This window comes from Lagenorhynchus albirostris, chromosome 11 (genome assembly GCF_949774975.1).
Source record: "Lagenorhynchus albirostris chromosome 11, mLagAlb1.1, whole genome shotgun sequence".
Classification (NCBI taxonomy): domain Eukaryota; kingdom Metazoa; phylum Chordata; class Mammalia; order Artiodactyla; family Delphinidae; genus Lagenorhynchus; species Lagenorhynchus albirostris.
Window position 1 is genome coordinate 11,614,355 of NC_083105.1, and position 20,218 is coordinate 11,634,572.

General features: G+C 44.0%; 1 protein-coding gene across 1 annotated transcript in view; it reads left to right on the forward strand.

Annotated features, from left to right (window-relative positions):
* The window catches only part of CACNG2 (calcium voltage-gated channel auxiliary subunit gamma 2), a 118,759-nt gene that overhangs the window by 50,325 nt on the left and 48,216 nt on the right, over positions 1 to 20,218 (forward strand). The gene's annotated exons all lie outside the window — the stretch shown is intronic.

The following is a 20,218-nucleotide window of genomic DNA, read 5'->3' on the forward strand; positions in this document are numbered from 1 at the left end:
AAACCAAGGCAGATGTTTATTTTTATCCTTAGAGCAATGGGAACCACTGAAAGGTCTTAAGAAACTGAGGATTGATGTGATAAGCTTTGCATTTTAAATGATCCCTCTGGGTACAGTGCAGATGAAGAGATAAGAAGGAGCAAGAATGAATGAGGGCAGACCTGTGATGAGGCCACTGCAGCTGTGCAGGTGAGGGATGATGGTGGCCTGGACTAGGATGGTGAGTAGAGAGGGAGAAAAGTGGAACGATTTGAGAGGTAAATCAATAAGACTGAATGCAGTTAGGTAAGTGACAGCATCCATGGGAATTTAAAATGAAGATATGCCAGAATCGGGGCTTCCCTGGTGGCGCAGTGGTTGAGAGTCTGCCTGCCGATGCAGGGGACACGGGTTCGTGTCCGGGTTCGTTTCCCGGGCCGGGAAGATCCCACGTGCCGCGGAGCGGCTGGGCCCGTGAGCCATGGCCGCTGAGCCTGCGCGTCCGGAAGAGGCCACAACAGTGAGAGGCCCGCGTACCGCAAAAAAAAAAAAAAAAAAAAAAATGCCAGAATCATTTGACTTATTGATCATTTGCAATAAGGCTAATCCACTAGGAACAAAAGCTTTCTGGAGCTATTGTGAGCCGATAGTGACTGGATGGTTTGAATAAACAGCATCATTGCCTGCCCCCCGCAATCAGACCACCATACCAAAGGCTATAAGAAAATATAAAATGAAGACCCCCCCTACCTCATGAAGTAACACCCAGCTCATCTATTCATTTTTTCTTTTGTTTCCGATGATTGTGAGAAATCTCATAAGATATAAAAGATTATGGAAGCCCAGAGGAAAGAACACCAAGGTCTGGAGCTGGGAAGGGTGCGGCAGGGGGAAGGAAAAAGTAGGGAAAGCTGATGAGAATCCCAAGCGGAATAAAAAGTCATAACACTGGGAAATCTAGGAGGTGTGGGGTGTGACTGGAGCTCAAACTGTTGAGGAATAAGAAAACGGCCATTACTCTAGATATGGGTTTTACATTTTATTCATAGAAAAGAGGTAATTATTTGCTCCATTTTACGGACTAAAATAGGCTTCTTAGATTTTATGGGAGTTTACAAAGCAAATATAGCTGATTGCAAATCAATTTTTGTGAGGCTGTGTATAAACTTGGCCGAGGAGCTGCTAATAGCAGCAATGATAGCATTCCTATCTGATTCGGATTTCATCACCACTTGAACAGCTCCCAGACAAAGTCTTATGTTCTTCCCCTGTGTAGTGCTAAATTTTACTTCCAGTGAATTTTCTTTTTGCAGTACGCCAGGATTGCTGTCATTATCTCAAACTTGAGTTAGGAAACAGATACCTTAAAGTACATGGATACGTTTCATCTAACAGTGGCCAACCATACTCATAAAATAAGTATTTCCCTATAAAACAGAGGGAAATAGATAATAAAGAAAAAAGAAATGCACGTATCACCATGGAAAGATCTTTCTGAGATGTGAGCTTGCTATTAGTCATTTCACACTTTTTTTTAATAAAATCAAGCCCAAGCCAAGATTTTTTATTATTTTTAGGATAAGAAGCCCAACACATAATTTTAATCGGTGTTTATGTCTATCCTTAATTCCTTTGTTTCTGCTTTATATTTCTATTTCAACTTAACGTTGCTCCAACTTTAGCATAAATTAATGGGAAGGGTGTTCTATTCAGAAAACACTGACTCTATACAGGAAATTTTATGTCCAAACATGTATTTGGGCTTCTTAGGTTTGGTTACACGTGGTTGCTTCTTATAATGTTTCTTTTCACATTTGTTTTACTGTGGAAATAGGAGTTGAATGAGGGGGAGGGTGCAAAAGGGAAAGAAGAAATGCTTTATGTATATTTCCCATTATGAGATTCCTGTAACTCTAGAGATACAATGTTTCCATAAAGTGAGTTAACATCCATAAATGCCAGTCGACAGAACATTATCCACTGCTATCAAGGAAAAAATACATTCTCCCTCTCTCCCTACCCAGTAAGTAAATGTTGAAAACAATTACAAGTACCTGTAATGATAACACAGCAACTTGCATTTCTATAGCAACTTTCACTAGAGGATTTCTCAGTGTTTTGCAAACAGAAATTAATTAGACCCCCTAACATCCCCATGAGGGAGCCAAGAGATGTGGGTACGCATTAAACAACGCCCAACACGGACTCGCTGTCATCTCTGGGGTGGGTGAACAGCTGTTGTTTAAAAACTGTATAGCAAACAGAATTCAACATTTTAGAAAATTATTGGAGTCAGAATTCCAAGATGCAACATAAAATTGGAGCATGATTTTTGTCTTGTGTAAATGTGATAAGAGGCGTGAGAGCAAGATATTGTTTTCTATGTCATCTGCCGTCATTGCATCCCCTAAGGCTAGATTTACCTCTTGGCATGAAGTAGCTCTGCCAGGTTTATCATCGCAGAGATGACCCCATTACCAAGCAATTTTGCCTTAAGGAATGTAACAGACTTTCTTAACAAACACATATACAGAACTTTTTTTTTTTTTTTTTGGCCAGGCACTCTTCTAAGTGCTTAGTAACTTATAACTCATTTGATCCTCACAGCAGCTCTTTGGGGGATAGTTATTGTTGTTACCATTTTACAGATGAGGAAACTGAGGCATATGACCCAAAGTCACTCAGTCAGTGAATAACAGAGCCAACATAGTCTGGTTCCAGAATCCTTTACGCTACCTCTCAGGGTTGACATCACTTGAAATAAACTTGAACTCTTGAAAACTGACACATTTTCTCAACCTGGTCATGCAGGTTGTATCTTTTTTCAAGGAGTTTTTTTGTTTGGTTGGTTGGTTTTTTCCCCCAGTCATATGGTTACCAGTAGTAGTGATTCAGAGGCAAGAACCCAATCTGAGAAAATAAGCTCAGCTTGCTTCAGCACCCTGGAGAGCGCCTTCCGAGCGTTTCCCCTCCAATACAGCAGCTCTTGGAGGCCTAATGAGGTTCCATGATAACAGGGTGAGCCTGAGTATAGGCAGGAGCCAAGCTAACGGGGATTTTTTTTACTCCTTTTTCTTGCTAAGATCATCCCTTTAAGACAACAGAAAATAGGTACAGGATTGTCAGGCCAGTTTAGCCCCGGTCATTTCGAGCCTGGGACCTGACAGCTCTGGTTTTCCCATTCATGGACTATTGGGGTGTCTTGGGCCTAAAAGCTGATGAATTGCATACGTAACATCCAATTTTCCCACTGCATATGGATTTGCTTCTCTCTCTCTCTTTTTTTTTTTTTTCCTTTTTTCCTCCCAGATCCCTGGCAGGAGACTATCTCCCCTGGCAAATAGGCTTTTGCTCAAGGACCATTGATGTACTTTTTCAGATCACCCTGCAGGAAAGGCAGTGAAGTATATGGTTAAGAGCACAGGCTCTGAATTTAAACTGCCCAGAAATTTACTTCAGCCCTGCCGCTTTCCCGTTGTGACTTTGGGCAACATCCTTAACTTTTTCAAGTCCCGGTTTTTACATCTGTAAAATGGGGCTAATAATGGTCATTGAGCCACAAGCTTGTTCTAAGGCTTACAGAAAGTAACATGATTAGATAACAGATTTTATTATGTGAAGAAATAGGGAAAGTAGTGATGTCTCTTTCTGAACAATGAGATTCATGTCACTGACATACTTTCCCACTCTGCTCTGGCTATCAGGGAGCTTTGGGCCAAAGTCCCCACTTGGCACTGGCAACATTTTAGGACCCTATGGACTGCCCATTGGCATTTCTTTTCTTCTCCTCTTTTGCTGGCCTTCCCCTCTGACTGACCTATTCTTTGATCCTGATTCTTGTTGTGATTTTATTGTCGGTGTCATTTCAGGTCACTGCATAAGATGGATAGATAGCTGTAGATCATTAGACTATAAGCCCCAAGTGAGCAACGAGTTTTGCCTGCTTTGTTTGTTGCTATACTTGCAAAAGACTAAGACAGTACAAGGCAATCACATCTGCCTATAACTGATGCTTAGAGTAATCTTTTTACTTGGATTTCTACAATCACTAACCCAATAGCTTTGCAGTGGTGCTGGGTTAGCTGGCTGATACAACTTCACTAATTATCCATGACTCCAAGAGCCCTTGCCTAGCACACAAGCTGCAGGGGACATTTCGGTGAAGATGCTATCCACAGTACGGTCTATCTTTCCCCTGTTGTTTAAGGACATAAAATGAGGAAGCAGAGTAGGAGGCTTGTTATGGAAATTCCTCTTTATCAAGGTAACTAATACTGAGATCTCAGCTGATGCAGGCCCCTTCCCTAAAAATCTAACAGGATTTAACCAATGCAATAGAAACAACAGTAGTAAAATCAGTCACAGCAAAAACTTGCCCTTCTGGCTCAAGAGACCCAGTGTGTGGGCCAAGATGTGCCTTATCTGTGATGGGGAGATTCCCCCGGGAAGCGCTGGATCCTTCCTTGTGACACAGCCAAAGTCTTCAACACTGTTGCTATTTGGGACAGATTATTAGGCAACGTGAATGCACAGGGGGCCTGAGAGGGGAGAGACATGGTCAAATTCCCATCCACATCACAGCAGCTAACACAGCCTCCAAACCCTCACAAGCTAAATTCAATTCCAATTCAATTGATGTTTCCTGAGTGCTTACTATGTGCCAGGCCAGGGAACTGCTGGATGCAGCAAATTTCCAGGCATTTGGTTTGAACAGTAAGAATTGGAAAAGATGCTCACACATTTCCCTCTCTCCTCCACTTCCTCCCCTTTGTCTGTCAGCCTTGGTCTTAAGATATTAACACACTTCCAAGTTGGAATCAGCTTCCCTTCTGAGTTTTGGAAGGAATCCAGTCTACCCTCTTCTCTCTCTCAGCAGGTATTATACACACAGCAATTCCAACCAGGCAGGGAATGCTTTTCTTTCTCCCCCTTCAGGAAATCTTCCAGTTCTGGTCTTATTACAAGAATCTTGCATTTGAAGTCGCCCTGGGAATAAACACACATTTCTGATAACGCTAAAGATTAAGCCAATGAAATAAAAATTCATTTTTGAAACATAAACTGTAAATGACCAGGATTTTTCACAGAAATATTGGCACTTTGGTAGAGGCACGGCGGCCCTCAAGTTGACAGTAATTTGCTGCAATGTCCTAGGCAGTCCTGAAGTCGTTCAATAGAAAAGACATCATCAAATACCACATCTGAATTCTGTTCATATTATTAGAATGAAAAGGGTAATGCAATTCAATTGCCTGGAGAATCATTGTACACACAGACATAAACAGAGCTGGCCAGAGGCAAAACTGCTTAGCGAGTGAAGTTCGTGGAGCCCCTGGCTTGCCTTCCTTTGCCCTCCCAACTCAGGCCTCCCTTTTACAGGAATCCCAGGTGAATTTAAATCAATGTGCTGCTCCGCCCACAGGTATTTGTTTTTTTAATGTTCTTTCTAGTTTGATAACGAGGGGATTAAAAACTCTTGTTTATCAAACACCTACCATGGACCAGGCACATTTTCACAAACAATGTTAACTCTGGTTGCATATTATGCAATTGTTCATTCAGAAAATACTTACTATTTACACCGAGCCAGACATGCGGTTGGGTACTGGAGATCCAGCAGAGGTAGAAAAGTCAGACCCTCCCCTCATGGGCTCTACACCCTAATGGGAAGAAAGAAGTAATAAAATAACAAATACATAAACATTTGTCAGGGGATGATAAGTGTTATGCAGAAAAATAAAGAAGCGTAGAGGATTTTGACAGAAAGGGAATGCTATACGAGACAGGGTGGCTCTGGAAGGCCTCTCAGAGGAGGTGACACTTGAGCAGAGCCCTCAAAGGAGATGAGTGAATGAGCCATGTTGATATCGGGGCCAAGCACCTTCCAGGTTGAGGGAATGGCAAGTCCAAAGACCCTGAGATGCTCAGCATTTCCAAATGGAGGCAAATGGAAGAGAGCAGAGTAAATAAGGGAAAAATGGAGGGAAGTGGGACAGAAAAGAAGTGGAGGCCGGACATGGAGGTGCTTGTAGGCTAGGATGAGGATTTCACACTGAAGGACATTGGAGGCCACTGCAGGGTCTAAGGAAAGGAGCGACATTCCTTGTCTCGGGTTTTCAGAAGCTCACTCTGGTTGCTGGGTGAAACATAGCTTGTGTGGGAACAAGTGTGGAAACAGAGGCCAATTCAGATAAAGTTGCAGTAACTAAAGCAAGAAATGAAGGCAGCCTGGACAGGAGTGAAGCAGGGAGGTGATGCTTATCAGTTGGACCTTACCCTCTGATGTGGGGAGGATGGTCCCCATCCTGCAGGTAAGGAGACTGAGGTACAGAAAGAGCAGGCAATTACTCATGGCCAGTTGGTTACTAGCCAGACCAAGTCCTACAGGCTGCCCAGCTGCAGAGGCCTGACTCCCTTTAGTCTGCCACAAGCTTCTCTGTTACCAGGCGATGAAAGGCAATTCTCCTTTGGTGAATAAACTTTATTTAATATAGAGCAGGAAGTAGCAGGATTTGGGGAAGCTGAGGATTTTTCTGGGCCCTTGTAATCTCACTCTAGCCCTTGCTTTAAAAGAGCTCCTCCAAGAGTCAATAATAATACTCAACACTTACCAGGCTATTACTATGGACTCAGCAGTGTTCTATGCGCTTCTCGCTTGTTACTGCACCTATTTCTCACAGCAGCTGCTGTAGAGGAACTCTCTTCATTCCCATTTTACAGATGAGGAAATGGAGACACAGCTATGTTAACTGACCCAAGGTGATAGAGAGCGGATGTGGACCCTGGCAGTCTGGTTCCCGGGGCCCCCGCTCTTGAACATCATACTATTTCTTCCTTGAAGAGGTGTTTACTTTTCAATACTTTTGTACTGAATTTGGGACTCGGAGACTAAAATTCACGCTACTGATACACATTTGAGCTGACGTCCATTGACATGAGCTCGGGGGTCATTGGAAAGTGTCCAGGCAGGGGTTGAATGCCCCTCCTCAAGAGTGCTGCCAGGGGCTTCCTGTCCAGGGTGAAAGCTGGATGAGGCGGCCTCGAGGCCCCCGTCCATCTCCCAGTTGTTGACAAATCTCTCCTCATGGATCACTGCCTTGTCCATCCCGGGGCACAAATCTTCCAGATGTTGGGAGAGAAGGATTGAGTAGTCATTAATAAAACCACAGCTTAAAAAAAAAAAGACCACAGCCGCCAACTCCGAATTTTATTTGATGGATGACAGACATGTTTCCAACCCTTCTTTCTTCCCAGTTTTAAGAGGAAAGGGGTAACTAGAGGTACAGGCTAATACAGGGAGGACAAAGATGGGAACAGGGTTGAGAGTCAGGGAGGAGGAATGGATGGGGGGGAGGGATTCCCAAAAGACAAACTGAACTATTCTGGGAAGGAGAGAGGGAGAGGGAGAAACGGGGGAATGCTGATTCTCAAAATACCACAATCCCAGACTCCCCCAGAATTACCTCTTTTGCTCTCACTCCAAAAACATTTCCTTCTTTACCTTCCCTCAAGAGCATTGACTCATTCGTAAGAGCCTCCTTAATCACCCTCCTTAGGTAGAACTGACCAAACTCCTCTTTATGCCACATCCAAGTAATAAAAACAAACAATAATAACAACAACACTTTCTCTTTATTGAGCTTTGCTTTTACATGCTTTGTCTCATTCAATTTAGCGTCAAAACAGCCCTGCGAGATGCATGTGGTTATCTCCATTGTACAACGAGACACTCAGAGCTCAGAGATGTGCCGTCACTTGCCCAAGGTCACACAGTCAACGAGCTGAAGTACCAGTGATGCAAACCTGGAGCAATTTGACTCAGGCCTTTGCCCTCCCATGTTTCCACATCTACCCTAGTCCACCCCCAACTGAGTTACTGGAGGGATAACACTTTTTCTCATTCCCTTTTGTATCCTCAGCGCCCAGTTGGTACTAAGTAAATACTGATGGAGATGACACACAGATGAATAAATGGATGAAAACGGAGTTCCAGTGAACTGGCTTCTAAAATATGCTCATATGTACTTACATTGTCAGAGACAATGACAACAGTTTTTGAGAACCATTTATTCATTCAACAAATTTGAAAAGTGCTTATTGGAAATCTACTGCATACTGGGCTGATGAGATTGGGGGGAACAGAACCATCCAGGTCCCTAATGTTGAGCTGCTCATAAAGTAAAGGGGGAGAAAGACCAAAGACAAGCTAACAGCCAATGATGTCACAAAGGAAAAACTACTTGCAAATTGATAAAGGGAGAGTACAGGATACTAAGGACAGGGCTATGGTTAGATAGGGACGTTCTCTGAGTAAGAAATACTTGAGGCTGAGTAAAAGTCATCCAGGACATATTTGAAGGTCCTAAGGCAGGACTAAGAGATTAAAGCCTTCCAGAAAGTACAGGAAGACCAGTGTGGATAGAGCCAAGAGTAGAGGAGATGGAAGGAGACAGAGAAAGAGACACAGGCAGGGCCTTGTCGGCCTCATTAAATATCTTGGATTCCAGCAAAAGCGATGGGAACCCTTTCAGGGGTGTGAAGCAAAGACGTGACATTTTCAAATCTGATCCTGCTATGTGGGCGTGGAAACCAGAGAAGAAAGAAGAGAGACTGGTTAAAAGGCTATTTTAGGGGCTTCCCTGGTGGCGCAGTGGTTGAGAGTCCGCCTGCCAATGCAAGGGACGCGTGTTCGTGCCCCGGTCCGGGAAGATCCCACATGCCGCGGAGCGGCTGCGCTCGTGAGCCATGGCCGCTGAGCCTGCGCGTCCGGAGCCTGTGCTCCACGACGGGAGAGGCCGCAGCGGTGAGAGGCCCGCGTACCGCAGAGAAAAAAAAAAAAGGCTATTTTAGTCATGCAGATAGGAACCACTGGGGCCAGGCATAGTGAAGAGAAATGGATGGATTGGAGATCTCCTTTGGAAGCAGGATATTGAGCACACGAGACAATATTTACACAACTTGGTCACTTCCACGACGTAGTAAAGGACCCATGGTGTACTAAAGGCAGTGTGGACTTAGGAAACAGACGAGATTCTAATCCACCATCTATCTTTTATGGTTATGTGGTTGTAGGCAGGGCATTGAACCTCTTGGACCCTCAGTTTCCCCAACTGGAAAATGAGGATATTCCGGAGAAAACTCTAATTCAAAAAGTTACATGCACCCCAATGTTCATAGAAGCACTAGTGACAATAGCCAAGAATGGAAACAACCTAAATGTCCATCGACAGATGAATGGATAAAGAAGATGTGTATATATATACTGGAATACTACTCAGCCATAAAAAGGAATGAAATAATGCCATTTGCAGCAACATGGATGGACCTAGAGATTATCATACTAAGTGAAGTAAGTCAGACAGAGAAAGACACATATCATATGATATCACTTATATGTGGAATGTTAAAAAAAAGATACAAATGAATTTATTTGCAAAACAGAAACAGATTCACAGACATAGAAAATAAGCTTATGGTTACCAAAGGGGAAGGGGGAAGGGATAAATTAGGAGTTTGGGATTAACATATACACACTACTATATATAAAATAGATAACCAACAAGACCTACTGCATAGCACAGAGAACTATACTCAGTATCTTGTAATAACAAATAATGAAAAAGAATAGATTTCTTAACTCTTTTTGATTTTTTAAAGATTTATTTACTATTTTTTTATTTTTGGCTGCCTTGGGTCTTAGTTGTGGCACATGGGATCTTTGTTGAGGCATGTGGGATCTTTCGTTGAGGCGCGCGGGCTTCTCTCTAGTTGTGGCGTGCGGGTTTTCTCTTCTCTAGTTTTGGCGCACAGGCTCCAGGGCGCGTGGGCTCATGTAGTTTGTGGCACGTGGGCTCTCTATTTGAGGAGCGCGAGCTCAGTATTTGTGGCGCGCAGGCTTAGTTGCCCCGCGGCATGTGGGATCTTAGGTCCCTGACCAGGGATCGTACCCATGTCCCCTGCATTGTAAGGCGGATTCTTTACCACTAGACCACCAAGGAAGTCCCTAGATTTTTATATATATATATATATATATATATATATATATATATATATATATAACTGAATCACTTTGTTGTACACCAGACACTAACACAACATTGTAAATCAACTACACGTCAATTAAAAATAGAAAGAAAGAAAATGAGGATAAGAGAACGAGCATCCGGAGAATGCTGTCATTAAATGAGACATGTGACAGTGCAGAATGTGGTGACCCTCCCCCAACAAACAAGCATCCCTTTGCCACCTCCAGATACTGGTAGTCTGACTTCCCAACTGCCCTCCTTGATTATTGGGCTCTACTGCCCCAGTGAATCTTTTTAAAGAAAGAATTAATCCCTGTATACTCCATGCCAAAGAGAAAATGCAGGGTGGCCTTGCATCAGCCTGCCAACCTCATGCCACTAATACTTGTCCCTGACCACAGCCTCTCATTGCCTTCGCGGTAACTCAATTACCAGTTCCTGGGCACCTTCAGGCACAAAGCCTCTCCCGTGGGTCCTCATTGTTTTCCTGAGAAGCCCAGGACACAAGTCAATTTCTTGGCCCTAATGAGAGCTTTTCAACACCTGACAGTAGCTATTGAGCATGTGCTAAGTGCAGCCTTAAGGCCACCCAGGCTGCCTCGCAAGATGGAGGTCCTGGCCAGCCAGGGGGTGTGCAACAGGGGCTCTGGCATCAGAGCCTCACACAGCAGATGTTGACACCTTCAGTGGTGACCCAGTTATGATGTTAGCGCCCTGGACATTAATCCCTGGGTCCTTGCCAGCCAGGACCTGCTCGGCTCTCCGGTTTAATAACACAAGTCCTTTGTGGGGATCAAGGAAGGGTCTTGGGAAAGCCATGCTTTCAACGGCTCAGATTCAAAGCCCCATTTCTCGTCTGCATCATATTCAAGGCCTGAGTCAATGTCCAAGGATTTCAGCAGCATGAATGCCAGCCCCAGCCACCACAGGGCAGTCAGCAAGGATCGTTATTGCAACGGAGACCCAGAAAATTAAATATCTTACTCAAGGAAATAAAACACATTCGCAGGAGTTCCCTGAATACAACTTTGCTTTCCCGATACCGGGTGTTTGAAATGTGTTCAGTAAGTGGTAAGTTCCACAGAGTGGGGGAAATAGCAGAGGGTCTGGCATGTCATAAATATTTTTGGCATAAATGACCAGCCCTGATTCAAATTCAATATCAGAATTATGCTCTACGGCTTGACACTGAGTTGTATAAAGGTTGAATATCCACTCTGTATTATCAATGATGAGTGTTTTTTTTTAATTTCTGGCTCCTTACCACCCAGAACTCCCTGAGCCACCTTTTCTTTTGCCCGTATAAGCTACGAAGCTGGTCCCAAAGGAACCTGACCTAGATGCAGGACCACGGACAGCATTTTTGAAGTCATTGAGTCTATGAGATCTGGAAGATATGTAGATATGAACCCGGCAAGGGTGCATTTGGAGGCAGAGGAGTGGGTTTGGAAAGTGAATTCTGAGCAGAGAGAACCGCTGTCCCATATCCTGTGGCTAGATTGTGGAGAAGGAGGTAGAGAAGAGTAGAAAGGGTGGAGAGACAGGCAAGGCTCAGACAATGAGGTTATCAGTGGGCCGTATGAAGAACCTTGGTCTTTATTCTAAAAGCAGTGGGAAGTCATTGTGGAGTTTGGGGAGGTGGGGGTGAGGAGCAGCAGAAGTGACATGATCAGATGTGACCTTGAACAGACTGAAAAGGAACCTAGTTTGCAGATGGGAAGCTAAGCCACAGTCCAGGTGAAAGGAGATGGCAGCTTTGACCAAGGAGGTAACAGCAGAGATGAAGAGAAGAATATGGATTTAAAGGATATTTAGGACCTAATAGATTAGATAGGAGATGAGAGAGAGAAAGATCAAGGATGATTCCCAGAATCCTGACTCTCACTACCAGAGATGGTGAGGCAGGAGATGCTGGAAGAGGGGCAAGTTGGAGGGGTGGGGAAGGGGTGTGAATCATAAGCTCAGGTCTGGGAACACTGAGTATGAGATGTCTTTGAGACATCCAAATAAATACAGCCTGTAGGCAGCTAGAGACATCGGACTGGAGTTTGGAGAAATCAGGGCCAAAGTCATAATGCAGCAGTCATTCTGTGCAGGTGGTAATTTAAACTGTGGACTCTGATGAGATGTCCTAGGGACAGGTTACATCTAAAGAGTGTGCCCTGATTTACTTAAGCATTCTCCCCGTATCGAACATTTGGGTTGTTTCTGATCATTTGACATTATAAGTGTCTTAGTAATGAGCGTCCTTGTCCTAATTTATAGCTTTCTCCATATTCTAGGTCAATTTTCTAAATAGCCTTCCTTGCTAACATGGTTAACGATGGATAACTGCTAAAAGAATGAATATATCATGTGTTCAAAATGAAACAGAAATTCCTTTCTGATTGCTCACTATTTGTGGCAACCTATGTAACTGCTCTCTTCTGATATTGATGATTTATTGTCTTCCCTAACTAGCCCAACCAAAGGGACCTTCTTTCTCTGAATTCTAATGATTAATACTAGAGACACTCCCTCCATTCTTGTCCTTCAGAGGCTCCATATTTTAGGATACAGATACACATGAAGGGTAATTGTCTTCCCCATCGTAGGGATCTGGAACTAGAGATCTGGGACTATAATTTACACTCCTTATATCTCCTTGGGGTCTAGCAAAACCCTCACGGGGTCGATGTGTGATGACTATTGTAGATTAACTATGCAAGAGGATGGTAAGAACCAATAGCTATTAAACCCCTGCTACATACCAAGACATTCTGGGAGCTTTAAACAAAATATATATCAACCCCCCCCAAAAAATCTTTATCCCCATTTTACAAAGGTATTAGGGTAATGGTATCTGATATAACAACTTAACACTCAAATCCCAGTGGCTTAATACATGGAAGTCTATTTCTCACTTGCATTTGTTTTTCACTCTGAAAGTCCAAAACAGACAGCTCTCCTCCAAGCACTGATTCAGAGACATATGCCTTTCCACCTGTGGTTCCACCATTTTCAGCACACGGCTTCTGAAGGCACCAGGCTCCTCTGCCTCAAACCAGAAGGGGAAGGAGCATGGCAGATGGCCCAGGAGAGGTTCTTATGGTCTAGGCTTGGAAGTGACACACATCACATTCGTCACATCCTACTAGCCAGAGCTCAGCCATGGGATCGTGCCTAACTACAAGGAGGGCTGAGAATCGCAGTCAGGCTGAGTGCTAGACGACAGGCAAAACAGATTTGGGTGATCATAGCAGTCTCTGCCATGTGAGGATAGAAACCAAAGTCCAGAGATGCTAAAGTAACTTACCTGATGATACTCAGTCTATACACAAGACAGCTAGGTTTCAAACCCCAGTCTGTATAACTCCAAAGTTCATGCTTTCTCTACCATGTCCTACTGATTGACAGCAACAATTGGGGTGCTGTCCTTCCAGGGCCTCTAAGATGCGTCTATTTGACTCACCTTGGCAATTGTTTGATTTCACATAAAACCCAACTTCAAATGGCAGTGAGAGTGACAGATTCACCCTAAACCCAATCTTCAGGGGTATTTTGCAGATTCAACTTCTGTTACTTCCAAATGTGTTACTGGTGTCCTCCTTCAGCAGTCAGTCAACTCGCTGACATGCCCTCACATTAGATAGGAATATATTCCCGTTCCGAAGCCTTTGCCTTATAAACTTGACATATTCAGACGCTACGGCTCTTATCGTGAGTAAATTAAAGCTCTTAAAGTGTCAGAATGTTTTTGTTTCATTTGACATTCACCATAGGTCAAAATGTCTCCAAAACAGACGTGCCTAAATGGCTGTCTAACCATATCGCTCAGGATGGCTTTTCGGGAAGTCTAGGACATCCAGGAGCGTGGTGATCTGAGGCTCCGTAGCATCAGTAATTCTGTGTGGATCTTTTCCCAGTAAGCAAATTACAGAGCATCCACTGGGCTTCAGATCCTGGGCTAGGGAAACCGAAAGGGATCTTGGGAAGTCACCGGCTCTCCCTCTTGCTTTAAACCGTAGAATCTTAAAGTTGGGAAAAATAATGACATTAGTAATAACAGTAGCTGTAACCCTCAATGAATGCATTCATTCAATAAATATCTATTGAGAGCTCACTTTGTGCTAAACACAGTTGTAGAAACTGGAGATAGAACTGTGGATAAAACAAAATCCCTGTTCTAATGGTGTTAGTGCACAAATAAATATATAATGCACTGAATGGTGCTGAGTGCTATGGAGATAGATTAAGGAGAGAGGATGAAAACTGATAAGGTGTGGGTGTTCTGGGGTTATACGGGGTGGCTAGGGACAGTTTCTCTGAAACAATGACATTTGAACAAAGACCTGAAAGAAGTAGGGTTGTGAGACTCTAGGTAGAGGGGATAGTAAGCGAAGAGGCTTGAAGGGAGAGTGTACTTGGCATTTTCCAGGAACAGTAAGGAGACCAGGTGACCTGGGAGAGTGGTAGGAGAGGTGCCAGATAAGATTGGGGAGGGGGAAAGATTGGGTAAAGGCTTATAGCCCATGATAACGATGTTGGGCTTTCTACTTGAACTGGGATAAGGACACCTGAGGCACTCCATGGTTCAGGGAAGAGGGGAAGAAGCAGCAAAGATCCTGAGAAGGAGTAGCCAGTGAGGTAGGAAGACAGCCAAGCAAGGGAGTGCCCGAAGGCAGTGAAGAAATTCAAGGAGAGAGTGGTCAACCAGATCAAACGCCACTGATTGGTCAAATAAGGTAGGACAGAGAATAACCATCAGATCCGACAAGCAGAGGTTGCTGGAGATGAAGGCCTGATGGGGGAGAGATGAAGAGAGAAAAGGAGAAGAAAGAAGCTCTCTCTCTCTCTCTCTTTCCCTCCCTTCTTCCCTTCCTTTCTTACCCGTACCAGTTTCTGGGCACAGTACAGGATTTTTATGAGTTTCCCAATTTCATTCACAGGACCACTTTTTTTTTTCCTCCATTTTACTAATGAGACTCGGGGAGACAATGCAGCTCCAAAGTGTGAAAGCCAGACCCCGTCTTTGTCCTCTGGGCTTAGCCAAATCCCTTAGAGGTCGTCTGGGACAACCACCGCAACATGAATGCCCACTTTTTAAAAATCTCAGAAAATAGGTCATTCAGCTTCTCTCTGAACAGTGTCTGAATCATTTTAATGATTAGCATCTCTCTTTTGGATTTTTAATAAAAGAGGTTCCATAATGCACCTCTGTACACTACCACACCATGGAATGTGTTCTTCAAGTACATTCTTCCTTTCATTACTCCACCTCCTTCCTTGTTTTTTAAAAAAAGAATAAAACAGTCTTATTTGGGTAGGAAAACCATCCTATTAATACCAACTCTCAGAACAGTGTGAGCATTAGAGTTCTTTGTCTATCTCAGACCACAGCCTGATCTCCAGGTCTAGACAGAAAGCCCATGTGCCTGCTGGAAATCTCCACTTGGATGTCCCACTGCCCCTTGTATCAGTTTAGATGCTCTGAGCCGCAAGTAAGAGAAAACACAACTCAAACTGGCTTCACAATATGGAAATGGGCTGCTCACATAACTGGGTTGCTCCAACCCATTTGCCTGTTTCTTTCAATATCCTCAGGGTGATAGTGAGACAGCTACAGTGATTTAGGGCTACACATCCTCAAAGGACAACACCCAGAGGACCAAAGAGAGTCACTTTCAGGTGCTTTCAGGGTAAAAGCAAGGAAGTTGCTTTCCCAGAAGCACCCAGAAAACCTCTCCTCCTATCTCAGTGGTCCAAGTCAGTCACATGACTGCTCTCATGTTAATCATTGGCCAGTGGTGGGTTACCTACCTAAACACAAGAACCATCCCTGGAGCTGAGGGTGTGGTCAGCTTCCCCTGAAGGATATGACTGTACCGAGGAAGGGGAGGGAGGCAGTTGTGAACAAAGTCAGCATTCAGTGAGGAAGGAGGAAGGGCCGATACTAGGGGAGCAGATCACTGTTTCGATTACACTGGAGTCCATAACTGCACTCTCCTCCTCCTCAACCTTCCCCATGCTCTACTCTGCATTGCAGTGAATGGAGACACCATCTGTGAACTTAGAAACCTAGAAAATAAGACTTCACCCTCTCCCTCATCTCACACATGTAATGAGTCACTATGTCCTGCATCTTCCACCCACTACATAGCTCAAGAATCTGCCCATTTCTATCCAGTCCATCTTACTTCAGGCTATCAACTCTGCCTGGGCTGTTACAACAGCATCTTAACTGGTCTCTCTGCTTCTGCCACATCCTTCCAAACAAACATCTACACTGGAAGCTCATCTTTCAAAAGACAATGTTGCCCTACTTTGTAAAGGCCTTCATTGACACCTGAGGCTTCAGTGTTGCATCTGAGCCTCTCACGGGGCCAACAGGATCCTTCTTGACCATGCCCTGCCCCTCCAGCTATCACGTGCTCCTTTCTGTAAACTTATGCCATACTGAACCATCTGTAGATCCTAAAATGTTTGTTATCCACCCCCATCAAAATCCAAACAAGACAAAACAAAGTTTCTCTTGCCCACCCCTGTAAATGGCCACCATCTACCTGCTGCTCAGGCAAAAACCCTAGGCGTTATCCTCGATTCCTCAGTTTCCCTCTCCCATCCCATCCGATCCTTCCATGGATAATGTTGATTCTACCTCCTGAACAGAATCGCAAACTGTCATCTTCTGTCCATGTCCACAGCTACCATCCTGGCCCAGGCCGCCATGACTTCTCACTGGTTCTATCACAGTAGCTGAGCAACTGTTCTACCTACCCACTCCCACCCCTTACAAACAATTCTCAACTTCCTCATCAGGGCCCACAGGCATTCCATGATCTGACCCCTGCTCACCTCTTTGACCACATCACCTCCTTCCACCGTCCCCCTCACTCACAGCCCTATCTTCTGATCCTTGACGACACCAAGCTTATTCCTACCCAAAAGCCCTTACCCTTGCTGTGTTCTCCACCTGGAGTGTTCTTCCCCAGGTCTTTGCATTGCTGACTCAGTGTTGCATCTGACCCTCTCACGGGGCCAACAGGATCCTTGGAAGGTGACCTTCCATGGCATGGAAGGTCATCTCTCTGAGATGACTTCTCTGGCCCCCTACATGCCCACTGTGCCCTAAGGTCACCTTATACTTTCTTATATTCGTCACAACCCATCACTATTTGAAAGCCTCTTCTTGGTTGATTTGTTCGCTTACTTGTTCATTGCCTGTTCCCCTAGAATATAAGCTCTCTGAAGGCAGAGACATCATCTCTCTTGTTCACTTAGTTCTTGGGACAGTGCCTGGAACACAGTAAGAGCTCAATATACGTGTTGAATGAATGAATGAACACACGGTTATTCTACCTGTCTGGCTTATATGCTTATCACCTGGCCCCCTTTACCTGCCACATCCTTCAGACTCAGCGCTGCCAATCATCAGCTTGCATGCAGGCGCATGCGCACACACACGCGCGTGTGCACACACACACATACACACACAGAGTTGCCTCTCTTCCATCTCCCACAATAATAGGCAGCATTTGCCCCTATCACTGTATGTAACACCCTGAATTATAGCTACGGCTCCTCCCCCAGCGCTCCAGGCTCCTTGGGGATGGGTCCTTCCACTCTGCATCTCCATCACCCAGTTCACAGCCGTCACAGGGACGGCACTCAGTGACTATCTAGTAAATGAGTGAAAGAATGTATTCTTCACTGGTAGTTAGGACTTTGATTATTCCTTAAGAGATAAAATTAGACCCGTATTACTCATTTCTCTCAATCAGCCTCCAAGTTTGAGATTTGGGAGGCATCCTAAATTTCCTCCCGATGTCCCTTTAAGTCTATACTCTTGCTGTAACAGGCTAACACTTCTCTGAACTATTTGGGAACTGAAGCCTCCCTCGACATTGTATTTCTGATTGGCTGCTATTTGTTTTGACAGCTGTCGGAATTTTTTATTTAGACCAAGCTCTCTCTGGGGTTTAGTTTACTGGATCCTCTCAATTTAACACCTAGAAAGAAGAGAAAATGACTTAACTGTAGATCGTTTTTTATTGAACATGTACCATAAAACAGACCTTCTTTCACCTCTCCACTCTCTCCTGAGACTTAAGGATCCTTGGTTTTTATTGTCGTCTTTACCACTCATTTGGAAAGGACAGAGCAGTGGGAGGATGGAGAGGAATATTAGCTCCACCCGGGAGGGACTGGGGCTCCCAATCTCCCTGCCAGCGGACCCAAACAGAGGGAGCTTTCAAGGGAGTTCTTGACAGTTTCTTACCAGAAACATATACCAAGCTGAGGGAATGTACTATATGACACACATCCAGAAAATGGCCAAAATTACAGGCCATTTTCTCCTACCTGTCTCTTCTGTTTGATTTCTGGCAGATGTCCATGGGCAAAACCATCCGTTTCCAATGGGAAACTGGGGTATCTACAGAGAGAAACTTAAAAAAAATTTTTTTTCTTTACTTTTAAAATTTTTTGGCTGCTCTGCCTGGCATGCGGGATCTAAGTTCCCGGACCAGGGATCGAACCTGTGCCCCCTGCAGTGGAAGTGCAGAGTTTTAATCACTGGACCGCCAGGGAAATCACGAGAGAAACTTTTTCTTGCTCATTTTAACTGGTGTTTCCACTCATAAGAGGTGGTGCAGAGTTGAGGCCTTTGCAGGAAAGAAATATTTCGCAAACTCAAATATTCTCTCTGCCAGTTCCTCCACCCCAGCCCCCAATATCCATCCAGACTAGAACGCTGATTAAGGTCAATGGGAAATTGCTTAATACTCAGCTTCATTTTGTCTCCGCACATACAAGTCACTGTGTATTTCGAAAATATCTCGGTCCCAAACGTCTATCTTTTTTTAAAATAACATGTATTATTCTTTGTCGAAGCAAAACACGTTCATTACAAAACTTTAGTAAATACAGAAAAATATAAAGAAGACAATTAAAATAATTCACCCAGAAATAAACATTGATAACATTTCAGGAAAAATACTGAATTTCTATGTCTTTTTTTCTGTGAATGAGATATCTCCTTTTATTAAGGTATAATGGATGTACAATATTATATAAGTTTCAGGTGTACACATAGTACTTCACAATTTTTGAAGGTTATATTCCATTATAGTTATTATCACATGTTGGCTGTATTCCCTGTGTTGTACAATACACCCTTGTAGCTTATTTATTTTATACATAGTAGTTTGTACCTCTTAATTCCTACCCCTATCTTGCCCCTCCCCACTTCCCTCTCCCCACTGGTAACCACTAGTTTGTTCTCTACTGTAGATACGTATCTTAAGCAAGACTCAGATCACAACGGATACATAATCCTATGTTCTCTCTTTTTTTAATATCATATCAAAACTTTTCCCATCTCCTTAATCTTTGAAAACATGACTTTTAATGGGATAATTTTCTTTTGTTAGCTTTACAATTCTTCTTAGATAAAATAAACCCAAAGAAGTGATCAGGTGACAACAACCTGGCTATCCCCAAGTGACAAGTGAGTTTAAAAGTTGAAAATCAGAGTTATTCATGTTAACTGTTTTCTGGAGGCCTCCCTGGCAACTCACCAATAGGCAAGACCAAGGTGAGTTTAAGGTAGCTGAACCTGGGAATGTAGAACTCAAAGTCCAGCCATGGGCCACAGTTACCTCCAGATTTGGGGATAATAGGCTGTTTTCACTTTCTTTTTTATTCCTTTCTGTACAGACTAAATTTGTTACCACAAGCATGCCTTGCTTTTAAAATCAGAAATAAACCATAATGCTATTTTCATTTTGGAAATAGACAACACCTAATTATATATTTACCCTGGTTCTCTCATCCTCATTCTCTCTCTCTACACAAACACACACACACACACACACACACACACACACACAATCACAGCCAGGAGCCCCATTCCCATCTCCCATTTTCCAGGTGCACAACCTCAAGCCCTACTTATCCCTCTTCCCTCCTCCCTCTCCCCTGCCCATCCAGGATCCTGGGCGGGCAGGAATGGGAGTAGGGGGCTTTCACCTGATCCCTCAGTCTTGTCCTGTCTGGCTCCAATCCACTCATCTGGAGCCTGTTGCCAGGAGCCAGCATTGCTCAGCAGAAAGGAGACAAACTTTGATGGAAATAAGCTTTTCATGTCAGAAGGGCTGTGCCACTTTCTGTCTGTATGACCCTGACCAAGTCACTTAACCTCTCTGAACATCAGTTTCCTCATCTGTAAAGTGAGG